The sequence below is a fragment of the Vicugna pacos genome, chromosome 4, assembly GCF_048564905.1.
Source record: "Vicugna pacos chromosome 4, VicPac4, whole genome shotgun sequence".
Taxonomy (NCBI): Eukaryota; Metazoa; Chordata; class Mammalia; order Artiodactyla; family Camelidae; genus Vicugna; species Vicugna pacos.
In genome coordinates, this window is record NC_132990.1 from 72,147,413 (window position 1) to 72,161,343 (window position 13,931).

Consider the following 13,931-nt stretch of genomic DNA (forward strand, 5'->3'; position numbering starts at 1 on the left):
ACAGGCTGATATGTGGGGAGAGAAAATAAATCAGCTGTGATCCTTTGTGTTGCAGATCATAGAAAACCCATATTTAATTGACTTAAATTGTTGGAAAGTCCAGAGGTAAGGTGAACTTTGTGCGAAAGCCAATAATGTCACCGGAACCCTACTTCTTTTCTTCTTTTGGTTTTGCCTTCCACGGTGTCAGTGTCTCCCTGAGGCTGCTCCCTTCATGGTGATAAAATGGCTACAGCAGCTCCAGGCTTCATATCAGCACCTACCCAGCCCAAAAGAAGAGAAAGAGACAGCTGTGGCTCCCTTGGGAGAATAGGAATAACCTTTCCCTAAAGCTCCAGCAAACTTACTCTGATGTCTCATTGGTCTAAAGTGGGCTCTGTGCCCATTTCTGTACCAGTGGCTGTAGCCTGGAGAATGTCATGGCTTTATCGTTTTAGACCTGGTTACTTGAACTAATCACCATGGCCAAGGAGAGGTGACTTCCTTGAGTAGACCAGGTTCTCCATCCTGGCTGCACACTTGCATCTCTTGGGCTGAAGCCAAGTCCAGGGCATCTGAAGAGTTCACCTAGGTGATTCTAATGTGTAGACAGGGTTGAAATTCACTGGATTTTCAAACCAGAGCCTATTCCGAGAGCTTGGAGTGGTGTCAACCACATCCCCTCTAAATCTATGCAGTGGAGGAGGGCTGGAAGGAAGATTAAAAAGAAGCCACCACATCCAGCTCACTCTGGCCATGTTGAATTTGAGTTGCTGTGGATACTCAATAGCAGGCGTTGTGATGGACGCTAGATTCAGGGCTTGGCTGCTTAGCCCGTGATTTTCATCTCATACTCACACAGCAATCATTAGCTATTAATATTTTACATCTTTTTCAATGGCTATAACCTTATTTTTTTACTGAAGCATAGTCAGTTTACAACATGTCGCTATAACCTCTTTTACACTTGAATCAATGCTATATTTGTATGCCCCCACCCACCTGCCGCAGTTTTTTGGTTCTGACTGATGATAGGGAAAGAAACAATTTTGTATGAATGGCTGTTTGGGGATCAAGGTGTCACAGAGCCCAGAAATTAAATTCACTTGCGGCCTCAAGCTGCAAAGTGAAGACTCAAAACCCCAAAGCTCAAACCAGGTGGGTGATACATATTCCCACGATGCAGATTGAGCCAGCAATCCCCATAGTGACATCCTCCCACATCCAGCCCATTGCAGATTCTCCATTTTATCCTGGACCAGTTTGTTACCACTCCTTAATAAACCACCTTAAAGCCCTGTGGCTTTAAACAACAGTTGTTCATTTTCATGCACACGTGCACAGGCTGGCTGGGTTTGGCTGAGCGAAGCTGGGCTCCCCTGGGCTGTTCTGCTTGAGGCTGCAGGGGCCTCTGTGGTCCCTCCACCTCTCCTTGGACCAGCATGCTATGGCTGCCAAGCACAAGAGAGTAAGGGGAAACACAGAAGCCCTCTTCCACCCACATATCACGTGGCCAAGACCAGTCAAGGATGGGGCGTAATCTCCACCTTTAGTGGGAAGGACCACAAAGTTATTTGGCAAACAGTACAGATACAGTGGGAGTGCAAGATTGGGGCCAATGAAGCATGGTTTTATTTATTCCAGGTAATGGACAGTGTCCCAAGATAAAATGATTGATGTTCGAGAAGCCAGTTCCTCCCCCACACACCTCTCTTAAAGGGGGAGTATTGCTTGCTGGGTCGGCTCCTGCCTGCTCTTTTTTTTTTTTTTTTTTTGGAGACTCTGGGTAATCAGCAAATCTCACAGAAAGTAGCCAGAGTGGGGAAGTTGATCTATATAGTAAAGACATGAGACAGGGGAAGGTGGAGAGAGTAGAGCTACTTGCATGTGGAGAAGGAACACTGCCCGGGTTCCAGCATCACCCCGGCCCTGTTCCAGTCCTTCCTGATTGGCTAAATCCCCAGCCTCAGTTCCTCTTAAGAAGCCACTGGAGTCAAGGCTGGGAGTGACAAGATTTGACATATGTTTTCTGAAAACCACTCTGACCAGGAATAACTAAGACACCCTTAAGAATAACAGGCATTAGGTGTCAGGACTTTTTACAAAGCTATAGCAATTAAGACAACATGGTTTTGGCCCAAGGATGGTCATAAAGACCAATGGAGCAGGAAGAGGGCCCAGAAGCAGATCCTCACATGATAAATGACCAGGTGGCCCTGCAGAGCAGTGGGGAAAGAAAAGAGTTTTCAATAAGTGATTTTGAGACAGTTGTCTCTCCATGAGTGAAAAAAATTAAACAGGACATCTAATTCCACCACTTGCAACCATACAAATGGTGTTCAGACCTCCAGGAGGAGCTGGAGCCAGAAACTGGAGGTCTTTGGGGAACCATGGTGGCTCCTCTGCCCTGACTGCCTCCTCTGCTTCTCCCCTCCTGATGTTTGCTGAGCATGTTTTAGGCACTGGGCGCTGAACTGATGGCTTTATGGGCACTCTCACTGAGTCTCTGAAACATTCCTTGGAGGCCAGTTTTATTAACCCCATTTTACAGCTGAGAAAACTGAAGCTGGAAATCAAGCCATCTGTCCAAGGATACATAATGCACATGCAGCAGGGCTGGGATTTGAACCCAGGTAGGGCAGTTCCAGAGCCCACTGTTCACTATTCCTCCTAAACAGCCCTCAGATTTGCCCCTTCCTCTAAATTTATGGCCATCCGTTAAACATCTCCCACGTGGACAACCGCAGTAGGTAGAGACCTCATAGGTCTTTCCTCCTTCAGTCTTAAAATGCAAAGTAGGTGTGTCCCTCTGTCTAAAACCCTTCAGTTTCTGGCTTATGGATAGACATACAGTTCAATGGAATAGAATTGAGAGTCCAGAAACAAACCTATCTATAAAAGGTCAACAAACTTTCAACAAGGGTGCCCAGATATTTCAATGGGGGAAAGTTTAATCTTTTCAACAAACAGTGCTGGGACAATTGGATATCCACATGCAAAAGAATGAAGTTGGGGAGGAATGGGTATAGCTCAGTGCTAGAGTGCGTGCTTAGTGTGCATGAGGTCCTGAGTTCAATCCTCAGTCCCTCCATTAAAATAAATAAATAAACAAACAAATAAATAACTTAATTACCCCCAAAATAAAAAAAATTGGAACCTTATCTCACACCATATGCAAAAATTAACTCAAAATTGATCTAAGACCTAAATAGAAGAACTAAAACTACAGAACTCTTAGAAGAAAACATTGGTGTAAGTCTTTATGACTTCAAATTAGACAGTAATTTCTTAGATATGACACCAAAGCACAAGCAACCAAAGGAAAAATAGATAAATTGGACTTCATCAAAATTGAAAACTTCTGTGCTTAAAAAAACACCAACGAGAAAGTGAAAATATTTGCAAACCACATATATGTTAAGGGTCTAGTATTCAAAATATAAAGAATTATTACAACCATAAAAAGGTGAATAAGCCAGTTTTATAATGGCCAAAGGATCTGAATAGACATTTCTCCAAAGAAGTATGCAAATGGCCAATAAGCACAATACTATTAATCATTAAGGGAATGCAAATCAAAACCACATTGAGACATTTTACACCCACAAGGCTGGCTATAATAAAAAAATAAAAAGGGTGGTGAGGATGTAGGGGGATTAGAACTCTTATAGATTGCTGGTGGGAGCATGAAATGGTGTGGGAAATGTTGGCAGTTCCTCAAAAAGTTAAACAGAGTTACCATACTACCCAGCAATTCCACTTCTAGGTATGTACCTGAGAGATTTGAAAACATATGATGTCCACACAAAGTCTTATACATAAATGTTCAGGGCAGCGTTATTCATAATGGCCAAAGAGTAACAAATGTCCATCAATAGATGAATGGATTAACAAAATGTGGTATATCCATACAATGGAATATTACTCCACGATAAAAAAGAAGTATCAATACATGTGACAACATGGATGAACCTTGAAAATGTTATGCTAAGTGAAAGAAGCCAGACACAAAAGGCCATGTACTGTGTTATTTCATGTATATGAAATGTCCAGAATAGGCAAATCCAAAGAGACAGAAAGTAGATTAGTGGTTTCCAGAGGCTCAAGGGAGAAAAGAATGGAGAGTGATCTACTAATGGTACAGGGTTTCTTTTTGGGGTGATGAAAGTGTTCTAGAATTTGATAATGGTGATGATTGCACAACTTCATGAAGATGTTAAAAACAATGAAATTGTATATTTTGAAAGCATAAAGCTTATGGTATGTAAATTATATCTCAATTTTTAAAAAAGCAAACACTTCGATGACCCCATGACTTTTCACCATCTAATTAACCCCCACCTACCCTTTCACCTCCATCTCTTGCTAGAATTTCCATTGATCACTTTGTTCAGAGAAACAGAGTTTAGGCGTGATTTTATTTTAAGGAATTTAAAATAGGGATTTGACCTTGACCTTAGGAGCTGGGCAAGCAGTTCTTCTAAGTCTGTGCTCCTGTGTCTACATTTGTGAGCTGCACAGCACCTAACTAACCAAGGCTACTGCTTCATCTCTGCCTCCCTAACCTCACAGAAAATTCCCTTGAAGCCAACCCCCTCCCAGAGCCCACAGGGAAGGGCATGCTGGGAAATGTAGTTCCAGCTTAGCTCCGCTGACGCAGTACAAACCCACCCACCACTCTTCCGACGTGCCCTTCCCTCTGCCTAGAACACAGTCCTGGCTTCTCTTCTCACTCACTCTCTCAACTTCCAGCTGGAAGTCTCTCTGGCGGTTCCTCCAGATTTCAGTGGGCCCTTCCTCTGGCCGGCACTTTATGGGGCCCACCACACACAGCTGTGGAGGTCATGCACAACTGAGGGTAAGTTCGCATTCACAGTCATAGATGCATGTCTCTATGTGACTGTTTCCCCACAGGTGGCGGTAAAGTGATTGGAGCAAGGAGCATCTTTCTCTAATTCTAACAACGGTGTTCATCGGCTGTCGCAGGGCTGTACGCACTTCATCTCAAGGGATGGTGGTGCTTGGCTGCCAAGCTGTGAGCCCCTCTTGGCAGGTGCCATATTGGGACAACTCAGTGTGGGGACCCCAACGTTTAGAACAGGATCCGGCACAAAGCAGACACTCATTGCTCACTAAATAAAGAATAAATTAATATCTAGGAGATGAGAGAGGAGTAGCAGGAGGGGCTGTAGAAAGATGAATGAGCTGGAGGCTTCCGGAGCCAGGCTGGAGGCAAAAAGAAGAGGTGCCACAGCTGGAGAGTTCAGAGTGTGGACTCAGGAGACAGGCTCCATCTCCATCACTTACAGCTAAGTGACCTTCAACGAGTTACTTCACCTCTCAGTGTCTCAATTTACTCATCTATAAAAATAAAGATAAAAATAGCACCTCCTTCAAGGAGTTGATAAGAGAATTCATTGGACTAATGTTTGCAAAGCGCTTAGATAGTAATATATAATTGTTTGTTAAGTAAATAGATTGAGAGACAGATAGATGATAGATGGAGAGATGATAGATAAAAGGAAGAAAAGATGAATCATTTTGTTTCTCTCTCAAAGCCAGGGTGAAAGGCAGTCCCTGGAGAGAAGCTGCTGCCAGAGTTTCCCGCTGCCCCCGAAGGCAGTATAGCGCTTCTACTTTAAAAATACATAGGTTTAAGAGCATGGAGACAGACACCTCGGCTGGTAGGAACATCTAGACTAGAGGGTATGGCATTAGCATACTGTTAGTTAAGGAATTATAGCTCTTAGGATACCAGCTCTGCACAATAAAATGATTTTTAAAACAACATTTGAAAAACCCGATTAAAACATAATGCTCTGTTTAGTTACCGCCACAGAACGTTTCATTTGCAAATTACAGCCAAGTGGATTTAATTTACTTTCTGCCGACACCCATATTAGACATGATGGACCCGGCCGGCACTGAGAGGCTCTCAGCTCCAGAGCTTGCGAGCTTGTGGGCTCCACCACTGAGACTTTTTGGAGGACGTGGCATGGCCAGGATTCCTCCCCACCCTGGGACCCTGAGGGTCTCCTGATGGCCTGCACATAACGCTCCACTCCATAGGCTCTTCTTACCAAGAAGGATTTAGGGCTTGGCAGAATGCTGCATGCAGAGAGTACAGACTGAAAACTGTTGCTTCTAGGGCCAAGTTCAGCCAACTGATTGTCTACCTGGCTTGCATCCTGACTTTGAAATATTCAAGCCAACATTTAAAAATCAGGAAATTTCACTTAAAATTCTGGATATTTTGCTACTTTTGATAAATGGGAAGAATTGACCACACTGAACTGTTATCATGGCAACAAAAAGCTGGAGTTTGAGAGGTTATATGCTTTCCAGTTGCCACAATCCCTACCATTCCCTACTGTCTCCCTCGCAGTCAGGAGTTTTAGACTTACTCAAATCCTGTTTGTTGTTGCATGTGAGATGTTGTTTTTCTTTTGGTAAAGAAACATTCCCTGATTCATACACATCATTCTGGGTACCGGCAGGAAACACGGCACACTCAAAGCTGGGTAGTTGACAAGAGTTTAGTAAGGGGATGATTTACAAAGGTATGGATAGAGTATAGGAAAGGCAACAAAAAGTGATACAGCACCCAGGGCTACTAACACTGGGGAGATGCTACCATCCGAAGCCTGAAGGGGTGCAGGGAGAGAAAGCTCTGCTGATGGAGCTAAGGCTGGGTCATGGGCTGCAGTCAACTCAGGGTGGCTCCACATGAACAGAGCCTGGAAAAGACTCCTCCAAGTGCCGGTCCTCCCTCCCTCCCTCCAGTCTCCTCTGCAGCTCCGCCTGGGCCACGCCTGTTGGAAGCCAGAAGGCAAAGGAGTCCTCCTAGGCCTTCCATATAGGTCAGCCTCGCAAAACAGAGTTGGGGAGCATGGGCGGCAAAGAGAGAATCTGGGGGAAGGGCCAAATGGAAGAGCGCCAGTATGCCACATATCCATCAAAAGTGGCAAAACAAAAAATATACAGAAAAGACCAATTGTTTAAGAGAAAATGAGAGAGGGTATATACCTGTGTAGAAGTTAAGACTATGTGCTCTTATACATTTAATGTGAGAATGCATGGTCCACTTCTCTCATTTGCATCGTCTTCCTAGTCCCTATAGGTATCCAACTTTGCATCGCTGACCCTGGGAAAGTTATCCTCGTCCTTGCCCCCTCCTCGCACCCCATCACACTCTCTTTTGGCTTTATTTCCATTTGGGGAAAGAGAGTCCCATCCACTCCCCAAAGAGGAAACAGCATTGGAAACAAGACCCTTCCCATCCACCTCTCCACGCCCTTGTCTGTGTGTGGTGGGGAGGAGGTGGGGGCAGGTCACAGATCAGATACAGCCCTCCCCCTGGACCCGCCCTCAAGAACAGCTCTTCCTTGTTTCTGGGCCTGCTGCCACGCAGCAGCTCAGCCAGGTGGAGCATCCTTGCCCTCGGGAGAGGGCTGCCTGGGCTAAAGGCTCGCCCGCAGCTGGGAGAGAAACTCAGTCGGTTCAGGGAGGGAGGAGTCAGAAGCCCATTTTGGCCCCATTTTCGGGCTGCATTCTCCAATTCAGATTTGCCATTAATATAGTTGAAGTTCCTTTGCCCTATATTTGATCTCAGTTTCCTTGATCTCAGTTCCTTGTGCCCTATATTGAACATTGGCTTATCCTGTGTTTGAGGAATTTTCCATTTTTTGAGCCCTGGAGGGAGACAGAACCCATCTCTCACTGTAGAAGCTCCAAAGGCCAGGTAGTCACTTTCTCGGCCTCCCTTGCTAGGGAACAGCCACCAGACCAGGCTCAGCCAGGCAGAGGACTATGAACTGGTCACCAGTGGCTCAAGGAGACAGCGGCAGCAGCTGTAGAAAGACCGGCTTCTAAGACAGCAAGGGCAGACTGGGGTGTCAGTCAGCAGTGGCCTTGGTGGTGGCCTGGGCGTTGGCAGCAGCATCCTGGCCACTCTAGTTCTGTGACCTGATTGTGGGCACAGCTGCGTAGTCACCGAGCCTGATTTTCCAGGCCTCCCAGGGACTTACCCTTTTGGTGAATTCCATTTCTACTGAAATCAGCCAGACTCCATTTCTGTTCCTTGTAGCTTTGAACTCCTACTGATACACGTGAACACAGAACACTGGAGGAAAGAGTGGCACCCCCAGCCACTCCCCCCAGCAACTCCCTCATAGACTGTATGCACATTAAGATTATCCTAATTGTAAAAAAGCAAAAGAAAACAAAAGCAAAGCCTCAAACAGACAAACAATGAAGAGAATATGTTAGTTCACAAGAGCCTGCTCAGGTGAGGCTAGAGGCAGACTCTCCCCAGGAAACTGAGTTTTCTCTGGCTCTCTTGTATGTCCTTCTTGCTGTCAAGTTCATTTTCAGCCCTCTTACAGGGACCCCTGTAACTACAGGCCCACCTCTTTATAGCAGTAAAATGGCTACAGTAGTTCTCGACCTCACATCCCCCCATACCACCCCACAAAAGAACGTCCCTTCTAGTAGCTCCCCCACAAGTCCTGGGGTGTCCAGATAAGGTCGCATGCCTCTCCCTTCATACACCATGGTGGCAGGGAAATGGGATAAGCGGATTGGCTTAAGCTAATCAAGGTTCATCTCTGGAGCTGAATCAAACCATAGGTGAGAGAATGGGGAGGGTATGAAGTTCCCAAGGAAAGTCCACTTACTGTTGGTGGGAAGAGGGTCATGGATGCTGGGGAACTTTGGGTGACCCAGATGTCTGGGTCAAACCTCAGCTCTGCTCCTCCCTACGGGTGTGAACCTGGCCAGTCCATGCCCCTCTTTGTGCCTCAGTGGCCAGGTCTGTACCACGGTGGAGAGTAGGGCTCATCCTACAGGTCTGTGGGTCTTGGAGGCAGTGGTAGCATTACCTGGAGTCAGTGGATAGATGGACTGAATTGTGTCCCCCTAAAATTCATATGTTGAAGCCCCAATCCCCAGGACCTCAGAATGTGACTATATTTGGAGACAGGGCTTTAAAGGGGTGATTAAGTTAAAATGAGGCCCTTATAATGTTCTGACACATAGAGGACATTAGGATATACAGAGAAATCAGGAGCACTTACCTAAGAGGACGCAGCCAGAAGATGGCCATTGGTAAAGCCAAGGAGAGAGGTCTCGGGAGAAACCAAGCCTGCTGACACCTCGATCTTGGACTTGAGGCTTCAGAACTGTGTGAAGATAAATCTCTTGTTTCAGCCAGGCAGTCTGCAGTACTTTGTTATGGGAGCCCAAGCTAACTGATACAGAGCTCTTGAACTTAGAAGGGAAGGTCAGTCTGACCATGTTCCCACAACCAGTTGTGCGACCCTGGGCAAGTCACTTCTCTGAGCCCAGCAGCCTAGCTGGGGGAACACATTCTCCAAAAGTGGCTGCTATTTCAACCATTTTTATTGGACACTGGCTGACATGGTGACTGTTAAGAGCATGATGAACAGATATTAGCGGCAACAGGGAGAGAGCTCGGACCAGTCTGTTCACCAGGCTACTGAACTACCAGTTGTCAGAGCTTGAGCCTTATGAGGAGTAGTCAGCCTGAGCCTGCCTGAATGAATACATGTGGAGTGGACCTGACCCCAACCTACAGAGAGAAGCCAAGCTCAGCTACAGCTACCTTTTAAAGCAAAGAAAGAATAAATTATTATTGTTTTAATCTACTAAATTCAGGGTTGTTTATTATTCAGCAATAGCTAACTGATACAGTTGCCTTTTGCTTCTATAGTCCCTACTCTCAAACTCAACTCTGGGCTGGCCTACCCATATCAAAAATACATTGAGGTTCTCAGCTCAACAGAGAGTCTTCCAGAGATTACTTCATCTATAAAGTTCCACCCTTCTCAGAAGGTGGTCATAGTTCTAAATTATAATCTTCTATTTTATGTTGTGATTGATTTATCCACTGGAAACATTTGGCTACAAGACATACTTAAAAAGCTACATACTACATTACATACGATTCTTTTCAGAAAAGGCGAAACTATAGGGTCAGAAAATAGGTAGTGGTTGCCAGGGGTGAAGGGTTGGCTACACTGGGGGAATTTCTGGAGCTAATGGAATTGCTCTGTATCTTGATTGTGGTGATAGTTTCATGACTGCCTGTGTTTCTCAAAAATCATAGAACTATACACCAAAAAGGGTGAATTTTACCATATGTAAATTGTACCTTAATTTAAAAATGGAAAAATAACTGCATTAGTTATAACCTACATTATGCTAAAATAACAAACACCAACTTCAAACTCTTAGAAGCTTACAGCATCAAAAGCATATTTATTTATTACTCTCTTTTTTTTATCTCTGGTCAGCTTGGGGCTCTGCTTCATGCAGACTTCACTCTAGGATTCATTTTGATGGGGCAGAGCAGGACATTATGCACTGGCTCTTAAAGCTTCCATCTGAAAGTAACATGTGTCATTTTAATTCTTTTTTCATTGGTCAAATAAAGCCACATGGCCACATCTATGTTCAGGAGCAGGCCCACCACATATCCAGGAGAAAGACAGGAAATATTTGGTGGATAGCACTAATGAATTCCACAATCTCTACTCTGATGGTGAGTTTGTCAATTTCTTTTTATAGTTCTATCAATTTTTACACTATACCACAGTTTGAACCTATAATATTACATGGATACAATTTAGAATTATTATGTACTTCCGGTGAGTCGATCTTTTCCATTACAAAATAGCCTATTTGTGTTAGTCATCTTTTGCTAGGTATGGCTGCAGTAACAGCATGATGGCTTGAATCATGCAGCTGCTACTAAAGGACCCATGTTATATTAGTCAGACAGCCACATGACTGAGCACACCTAACTTCAAAATCTCAGTGTTTACAACAATGAGGGTTAATTTCTCACTCATGTTATACATCCTTTGTGGGTCATTTGTAGCAATACCCACTCTTCATTCTATCTTATTTTCATTCAAGGACCCAAACAGAGGGAGAATTCCCATCTGGGATGAGATCTGCTTGTGGCCGATGGAAGCCTGAAATCCAAGGGGTGGGAAGCACAGGCCTTTTACACACAGGAGCAGTAAATTATTGAGAACAATAATAAAATTCACCATACTATTTCCAACAATGCTTTTTGTCTTAAAGCCTATTTTGTCCAGTGTTAATATAGTTAACAGACCCCACACAGAACCTTTTTACCATTCTTTTCCTTCAAATTTTCTGTCTGTGTTTTCAACAGTATAGCTTAATTTTTTTTAAGGTGCTGTTACAATCTGTCTTTTGACTAGAAGGTTTAGGTCTTTTTTAAAGTATACTTATTGTGATTACTGAACATTCAAATTTATTTATTCACCTTATTTTGTGCTTTGTATTTTTATACGTTTTATGTTCTTTCGTTTTTGCCTTTATTTCCTTCCTCTTTTTCTCCCTTTCCTTATTTTTAAAAATATTATTTTTCTTCCTCTGGTTTGCTCAGTGACAATTTTTATTCTTTCAATGGTAAGCCTTGAAATTTTAACATTCATATTTAAAGAGAAGTCTAATGCTACTCAATATTTTTATGCACAGTGCAGACCTCAGATAGATTGAGCTAACATCTCCAATTTTTCACTTTCTCTGTACGCAAGCCCTTTGCCATAATCCTTCATAGCTCCCTCCTACTTTAACATTGGACTCAGTCCTGTGACCAGCTTTGGCCAGTGAGGTGTAAAAGAAGTCTTGGAAAATGTGCTTGTACATTTCCATTGCTCTCTTTTATGTCTCTGCCATTGCCATGAGAACTTATCCCTACTGCCTGGCTGGTGAGTAAGAGACATATGGAATAGAGTCAAGGCCCCTAGCCAAAACCATCCTAGATCAGCTGACCCCAGACATGTAGGCAAGCCCAGCCAAGCTCAGCAGAGCTTTCTAACCAACCTCCAGCAAAAACTAGACATGTGAGCAATAAACAAATATAACTATATCCCTCTGAGGTTTTGTGACTGTTATGTAACAGTTAACTGACACTCATTAATGATGTTCTAATTTCAATAATCCTCTTATACTTTACTTACTATTGATCCATTTTTTTGAGTTTTGCCTTTTTTAATTCCATAAATAATTATTGTTCTTGTTTTTTGCCCATGATGTTTGTTTATGTCTACCCATGTTTGCCATTTTATTTGCTCACCAATCCTTATGTTCCTTAGATCTTCATCCTGGGATCGTTTTATTCTTCCTGAAATATATCTTCTAGAAGACCCTTCAGTTAAGTTCTGTTGGTAGTAACTCAGTTTTTGTTGACCCAAAAAGCATTACATTTTCATTCATAAAACAGTGTTTGCTAAGTATACAATTCTAGGTATATTTATTTTCTGTCATCAAACTAGGCTATTATTTCATTAATGGTATTATTTTATGCTATTATTATTATCATTGCTCTCGTTACTGCCACTGCGAGCAGTTGGGAGTTGGTACCACTGTCATTCCCTGGTAGATTAAATGCCTTTCCTCTCTGTCTGCTTTTAAAATCATCTCTTGCTTTGCTGTTCTGCAGTTTCACCAGACTGGATCTAGGTTTTCTTTTTCCTTATCCTGCTTGGGATTCATTGTGTTTCTGGAGGATGCTTATCTTTCACCAATTCTGGAAAATTCTCAACCATCATTGTTTGATAGTTGCCTTACTCATATTCACTTTACTAACTTCTTCTAACATAACTGAAAAGCGTATGATAGACCTCACTCTTTTCCATTCCTTCTCTCTCAGGGATGCCTTTTGGGTTATTTTCTTCAGATCTACTTTTTAGCACACTAATTTCTCTTCAGCTGTATCTAATTTGTTATTTAACCCTTTTAATGAGCTATACACTTAAAATGTGTCTGCCTCTCCTTCTTGGGTCCAAACCTGATGTTCCAATTTGGCTCTCATCCTGTCTGGACCCAGGTATATGCCCCCCTAGCTGGTAGCAGCATTATTGTTTACTTACCTCCAGAGATGATTTCCAAAATATTTGTCAGTACAGAACATGCACCAACCAATCAGAACAGATACTGACCATACCTCTGCATAATTTCCGAACATTAATTCTAACTTCCTAGGCTTGTATTTCTGCTTCCTTTCTGGCCTCAGATGATTTTCCTGACTCTCTCACAAGCTTATCTATACATTTAAAAGGGTATTTTCAATATTTCTCCTAGAAATTTTATATATTTTGTTGCTGTTATATTTGGTGATATGTAGTCTATAATATTGCTGGAAATAAAGCCCAAGTAATAAGTTAGGCTCATGCAACAAACATCCAGAGGTAAACAGTCCAAAGCTGAGACAGTCGCTTAATGTTATATGAGACCTAGGCTCTCTCAATCTTTCTGCTTTGCCAGTTTTAGCATTTGATTAGGCATTGTCATATCACAGGCACATGATAGTGACTGAACACGCATCCTTTAGGTCTGCTTAGAAACAGGAAGAAAATAAAAGTGGTAAAGTACTTAAGGAGCATACTCAACTAGAAGTCCTAGTGGACTTTGTAAAAACAAAAACAAAATAAACAAACAAAAACTCTCCCAAAAACCCCACTCAGTGACTCTTATAATAAGTATTATGGGCCAGAAGTTGGTCACATGCCTATGCCTAGTCCAACTATTGGCCAATAAGAATGAGATTACCATGATTAGTATGGACCAATTATGAGTCATTCCCTTGGATGGGGTGAAAGTCTCCCTCCCTTGAGCTCAAAGGATCTCCGCTGGTACCTTAACAAAATGAGGTTTTTCCTTGGGGGGGCGGGCAGCACAATGCCTGCCACAGAGGGCACTGGTCCTTTCATTGAACATTTACTGAGTACCCATTATGTGCCAAAGGTGCTGTGGAGGCACAAAAAGATTTGACACGACAGTGTCTTTGCTAGACAAGCTGATGTAGGTCACAGTTTAGAAAGACTTCAGGAGTCGGTACCCGCTCCGCAATTCCCAGTAGGGGCCTCAAGACTCCCCGATGCTGGTTGACGCGC

At 43.3% G+C, this 13,931-nt stretch overlaps 1 long non-coding RNA gene across 1 annotated transcript; it reads right to left on the reverse strand.

The window, feature by feature from the left end:
- Positions 1-146: 146 nt before the first annotated feature.
- LOC140696168 (uncharacterized) lies at positions 147-13,922 on the reverse strand. Its single transcript, XR_012072275.1, has 3 exons — positions 13,675-13,922; positions 9,054-9,158; positions 147-259 (listed from the first exon to the last, which is right to left on the reverse strand). It is a non-coding gene; the product is annotated as an uncharacterized lncRNA (long non-coding RNA).
- Between the last annotated feature and the right edge of the window lie 9 nt (positions 13,923-13,931).